Source organism: Mustela lutreola, chromosome 12 (assembly GCF_030435805.1).
Source record: "Mustela lutreola isolate mMusLut2 chromosome 12, mMusLut2.pri, whole genome shotgun sequence".
Lineage (NCBI taxonomy): Eukaryota > Metazoa > Chordata > Mammalia > Carnivora > Mustelidae > Mustela > Mustela lutreola.
This window is the reverse complement of record NC_081301.1, coordinates 55,758,021-55,764,020: the sequence shown is the minus strand read 5'-3', so window position 1 is coordinate 55,764,020 and position 6,000 is coordinate 55,758,021. Positions and strand designations below refer to the sequence as shown.

The 6,000-nt window shown below is 34.6% G+C and overlaps 1 long non-coding RNA gene across 1 annotated transcript in view; it reads left to right on the top strand.

The window, feature by feature from the left end:
- Positions 1–672: 672 nt before the first annotated feature.
- Positions 673–6,000, top strand: part of LOC131813092 (uncharacterized) — a 46,998-nt gene continuing 41,670 nt past the window's right edge. Inside the window, exon 1 of the long non-coding RNA XR_009346595.1 lies at positions 673–734. This is a non-coding gene — a long non-coding RNA (uncharacterized LOC131813092). The remainder of the gene's footprint in view (positions 735–6,000) is intronic.

Sequence of the window (6,000 nt, the reverse complement as noted above, 5' to 3'; positions counted from 1 at the left end):
CACTTGTCTTCCCTTCCTGAAAAGGCTGGGGAAAACCCAGCCACAATGCTCTGTTTGATTGAAAGTGTCCTGGAAAGAAAATACCCAACGTGTGACCTTGAGCAAGTGATATCTCCTAGCTGGTCTTCATCTATAAAATCAGAGAGTTGGATAAGAGGTCTAAAAAGTTCTTTTCAACTGTGGTAATCTCTAACTGTGTGCCCTTCCATAACAGAATTCTTTTTTTTTTTTTTTTTCCCCAGAGGCTACAGGGAATATATTTCATAAAGCTATTCAATCTAATGAATCATTTGCTGTAAGCCATTTTGGGAAAATGTGCTTGATAGTCTGTGCCCACTGAAGAAATGAACAGTTCCTTAGCTTTGCTTTAGGGTGGTTTTAAAGGAGAGTAGACTTGAATTTGATCATACATGACATCACTCTGCTGTGTAATGTGTCCTAGCCACCAACCATCCCCTCCCCCAACAGTGCTGAACTTCAGAAACAACTAGAAAGGAAGAAGATTTTCCTGGTGTTCAAGGTAGTAAATAAAACTGAGATTCAGAAAGTCAGGATTTTGTTTGAGCTTTGGTGCTAAGGTGAAGCTTGAAACAATTTAATCATCCCTATATGTTAGTGGTTTTTTTCACATACAAAATGTGGTGTTTGAGTCCATATCTACTTTTATGTTTCAGACATGTTAAGGAGACTGGAAAGACAATCTGCGAAAGGCCTTGAACTACAGCAAAACAGAGGTACACAGACATAATGCTGTTTGTAAACATCGTTACGCTGCTATTTAGTTTTGCTGAGTGACTCCATTTGACCCATAAACTCAATATTCCAGCAGTAAAAAACAAATGTATTTTCTTGGAAATGTGTTACATGTACCTTTAGAGAAGGCAAGATTGCCTGTTGGACAAAATTTTCAGAAGGTGCAATTTCATGCGATTCTCATGTTTTCTAAGTTGAAAAGCTATTTAGAGTTTTCTAATTTTCTTTATTTCTGACATTCAAACCTCATTTCAATTAAATCGTATTACACAGCACTAAGCAGACTTTCATCTACAGGTTTCAACAAGGGTGATAAGAGGGGAAAGGAAAAATGATCAGTAAAAGATTGTGCATCAGTTCAAGTATCGACTCAACACATTGTCAGTTAACAAATGTGAAATACTGCTATGGTTATTTTGTCCTTCAGAATTAAATCATGTAACTTAATTTTTTGTCTTACAGGACATTTTGAGAACCAAAACTTATATTTCATTTTCTTTTATCTCCAGAACATTCAACTGGAGCTTAAATGCTGTGGCCATGTATGAGATCTGTTGGCAATAATAGCAGCTTATTTGCCCTTATCATAAGAGAGTGCTTTCTATTATTATTTGACAGGCACTTGCATTAACTTCTTTAATTTCCAAAAAACAAGCAAGCAAGGAAACAAACAACAACAACAAAAAAACCTTCTCAAGTCAGTACTATTGTTATTTCATTTTAAATTTTAGGAAAAAATGTCACATAACAGTTGAAGAGGAGCTGATTTGAACCTTACAGTACTGAAGGCACAACTGAAATTTGAATTAGGCAATCTGGCCCCAGAATCTACCCACTTACTACTATTCTACATATGGTCCCTACCCCAAAGGATTCTACTGATGTTGTGGGGCTCTATTACTCCATATAAACAGCGAGTTTATCACCATGATCATCTACTATGATATGTTAAAGTAAAATGTCACATATCTCTGAATTAGGGAGAGGAATTGGATGAGAGCTAGAAGACACAATTTTAGTTGTGGCACTTTTTTGACTTAATGTTTGATCCAGAAGAAGTCACTTAATCTCCTTAGGCTACAATTTCTAATGGGGAAAATTAATAAATAAATATAACTCCTAGGATATGGGATTAATAAAGCTTTTTCTAAAATGATTAAATCCCATATTCTATAATTATAAAGTGCTTAACATGTCTAAAAATAACAAATATGACCTTATCCAATTTTCTAGGGAAGTTAGTTCCATTGCTATAAAAATATTATTTTTAAAATGTACATTGTACATTCTATTGACTTAATTTGGATTTTTGATGAGATGAGGTTCATTCTTTTTTTTTTTTTTTTAAAGATTTTATTTATTTATTTGACACACAGAGAAATCACAAGTAGTCAGAGAGGCAGGCAGAGAGAGAGAGGGAAGCAGGCTTTCCGATGAGCAGAGAGCCCGATGCGGGACTCGATCCCAGGACCCCGAGACCATGACCTGAGCTGAAGGCAGAGGCTTAACCCACTGAGCCACCCAGGCGCCCGAGATGAGGTTCATTCTTAAGAAAAAGCAAAAAAAGCAAAACATCAGGATATCCATCATAACAGGACATATGTAAGCCATAAGAAAAAAGTGAAGGGTCATGGGTTCATATTCTGAATTCAATATATTTCACATTGAAAATTAAAAAAAAAAAAAAACCTTTATAGGGAAGAACGGAAAATTTACAATGATATAATAAACACTGATAATATTATAACTTAATCAAGACAAGGAAGAGGCTCTTTCCTACCTTACTAAAGCTAAAATCACTTGAAGGAGACACATTAGTATGTTTACTTAATTAACTGGCTTGGCCACATAGCATGCTTCAGTCTCAGAGGGGTAGGCATGGCCATAGCAGAAGGTAAAAGTTACTAGAGGCTGTTTCTCTGGTCCATCACTTTTGGGAGAATAAGCACCAACTCACAAGTAGAAGCACAACATAAGAATTATTGGATATTAAATGTATTATAAATATTCATGTTTTATATTTTTGTACTATTTTTAGTATTGATAAGTGAAAGAAATTTGGAATACACAGGTGAACCAGATAATAAAGAAACATTCTTGCTTTTTTGGAAAGCCAAGATCAGATTCTCTAAAGTTATTTTATGTAATCTGTTCTGATAGTGGTTATTAGGGAGAAGAAGGCATTGTCCAGGGATCTATTGTACTCTGGCATATCTATTTTGTGATCAATTATTACCTCATATGTTAGGAAAGGAAAGAGGTTAGTGGAGTCTCCAGGTATGTATCAGGCAATAGTCTTCAGTTCAGATAAGTCATATTACTAAAGTTTATCAAAGCATCCAAGTTTTCCAGTGACACCATCAGACAAAGCCCTGGGATATACAGTACTCCTAAAAGGGGCCTGAATGTTATTATGTTCTTTGAGGCATAGCTGGCAAATGACACATTTAGAAAAAAAAAAAAAAACAACAACAACAAAAAACACCTTGCTTCTTATGAATCCCATATATCTCAAACCACTTTCATAGTCTTTGTGGATTAGGAAATAACCAAGTGAAATTAGATAACAATATCCCAATTTTTCAGGAGGAAAAATGAAGGCTCAAATAAATTGCAAATTAAATAATATCACTTAACTCTATAATTTTAAATTTTTAAATTTCAACCAAAGTATTTTGGTTTGAAATTTAAATCCTTTTTCATCCCAATAGTAAAAATCAATGAACCTGAAAAACTTCCTGATGATGTAAAAATATCTTGAGGAGTAGGCTCAGTAAATTAATTAGCTAATTAGTTTATTTTTGCCGAGTAGAAGAGTTTGTTTCATGAAAAGAAATAGCAACACCAAGAGGTGTTAAATTGGATCAGCTAAAGTTTATACTTTTTATGCCAATTTTTTTCCAGTTTTATTGAAAAAATTGACATATATCACAGCATTAGTTTAAGGACTAGAGCCTGATGGTTTGGTTTGCATATATTATGAAGTGATCACCACAGTAAGTTCAGATAACATTCAATAAATTCATTTTAAACTTGTTACTAATTAGGAAAAACATAGTCCCAGATATAGTAACAAAACAATTCTGTACTATGTATAAAATTGTTCCTTTAAAATATAAAAATATCTGGCTTGCAAATTTAATCTGAGATAGACATCATAAAGACCAAATGTCTATCCCACTGTTTTAACTTTTCAACAAGGTATACTGTGATCCACTACATCTGTATCGTTAGTTTTATAAGTGTACATTTCAACTCCATCGTTGCCTTGGCTGAAAGAGATTCTGTTGCTAGGAAAACTTCCAGACTTGGTAAAGAATGATTTTAATTGATGATATCATTATTTCTTCTTTGCTGTAGGCCATATGGTACAACAGAAAGAATTTTTATTTGAGTCAAAAAGACCTGAAATTGAATTTCTATTCATCTATCAACCATCTGCATGATATTAATCAAGTTATCATGATGGACCTCTCTAATGGTCAATCAAAATTTCATAAGACTTCTTTCATCCCTGCCTATTGCCAAGTTCCTCTGAGCCCTGCCTGCCTGCTTGTCTGCCAAAATCCCTTCTTATCCTCTTTGCTTGATCCATCACCAATTTTCTCCTCTGGACCTATGGGTGCATATAATCCTGAGCTATGGCCATTTTCAGCCATACTGATGCCAATTAAGTCTCAAGTCACAATGTTGTGGGATTTGAAATACTGGACTCTGATTATCTGAGTACCTTGACCATTATTCTGTTAATACTTATTGCAAAGCATGGACACCCTATCTCTTCTAGGCCCCCATTCTAACTCCTTTCCTCTTCCCTTTTCCTCTCAGTGAACATGGAGTACAGATTGACTCATGTTTCATCAGGGCTCTTGGCTGTTACTCTTGGCATCTCCTATGCTGCTGTATTGCATCACTTGGTCAGGCAGTAGCTCAAAAACACACTTCAAATACCCTTATTTATTTTTAACGAGGAGGTCTTATACAGATTCCACCTTCCCTTTTTGAAATTTTCTAAATTTGTGCTTAAAGAAAACAAATATTCGCACAGTTCTCATTAAAGAAAATATAGATTTCAGGAATAAATATATGCACTTGCCTTATTATATACCCTATTAATATCTCTCTCACAAACATTCCTGTGTATATTATAAATACTCTGTCCTTTTAGATCTATTTTCCACAATTCTCTACCAGTCCAGAAGGCTCAATTCTATGGATTTTGTCAAACTTCCTGTCTTCTTTTTAGTTTGTTTGGCCAATGAAAGACTTTCCTGGCAGGAAACCAGTACGGGAGAGAAGAGAGGGAGAGAGGGGGATTTGTGCCCAAATTTCATAAGGCAAAGGATAGGCAGAGGCTGCATTATTCTAGTTGGGAAGCTTTTTTCTTTATAATAGCTCTGAGGAGTTCATGAAAACCACAGTCTCCTTTCCCCTTCTGGTCTTTTCTAGTCCCTTCTTGGCTTCCTTAGTCTTACATACCCTTTAGTAAATGATACCATCATTAAATTCTCTATACTCCTTTTGTACGTGCCATCTGTTTTTCATAGGACCCTGACTGATATAGTCTCTCTGCACCAAGTTTAACTAAGCAGTGTCTACTGCAAGTGTTCAGCTACCTTTTTAGAAATAATTGGTCCCTGAACAGAAAGGAAAGAAGGAACTGGTAGAAATAGATTACATCCCTTCTGTCAAGATTTAAAAATGCAATTTCTCATTTAAAATAGTCATACCCTAAAGATATATAAAGTAGTCAAGTTTAATAGAACATTTTATATACTTTAATAATGTTTAAGACTTAATTCTATAAAAAGAATATATAAGGTAAAAAAAAAAAAAAGGAATGAGTAGTATTTTCCTTTCTTATTCAGTTTCTTTTACACTCAGATTTTTAAAAATTTTCAAGTCTGGGCAATTCCCTGCTCAAAAATCAGGTCTGTAATTATGATCTTGGGAGTCTAATGACATTAGGTTTCCCTTTCCCTGCAGCCCCCTTTGAAGCTGCATCATTAAATCATCATTTGCACATTCTTTTTTTCCTTTTTTCTTATAGAACTGGTAAATAGCACATGGTGTTTCTGAATAGTCAGGCAAGATTGTGATCTGTTACAAAGAGTAGTCTGTCTTACCTGACACAAACAATAATACCAAATTGACTCTTTCTCACTGATGGTTTAAAATGATCTTCTCATTTGTGTAGTGAATTTCCTTGACCTTATATTTCCGTTAAATACTACATGGAGGCTTTAA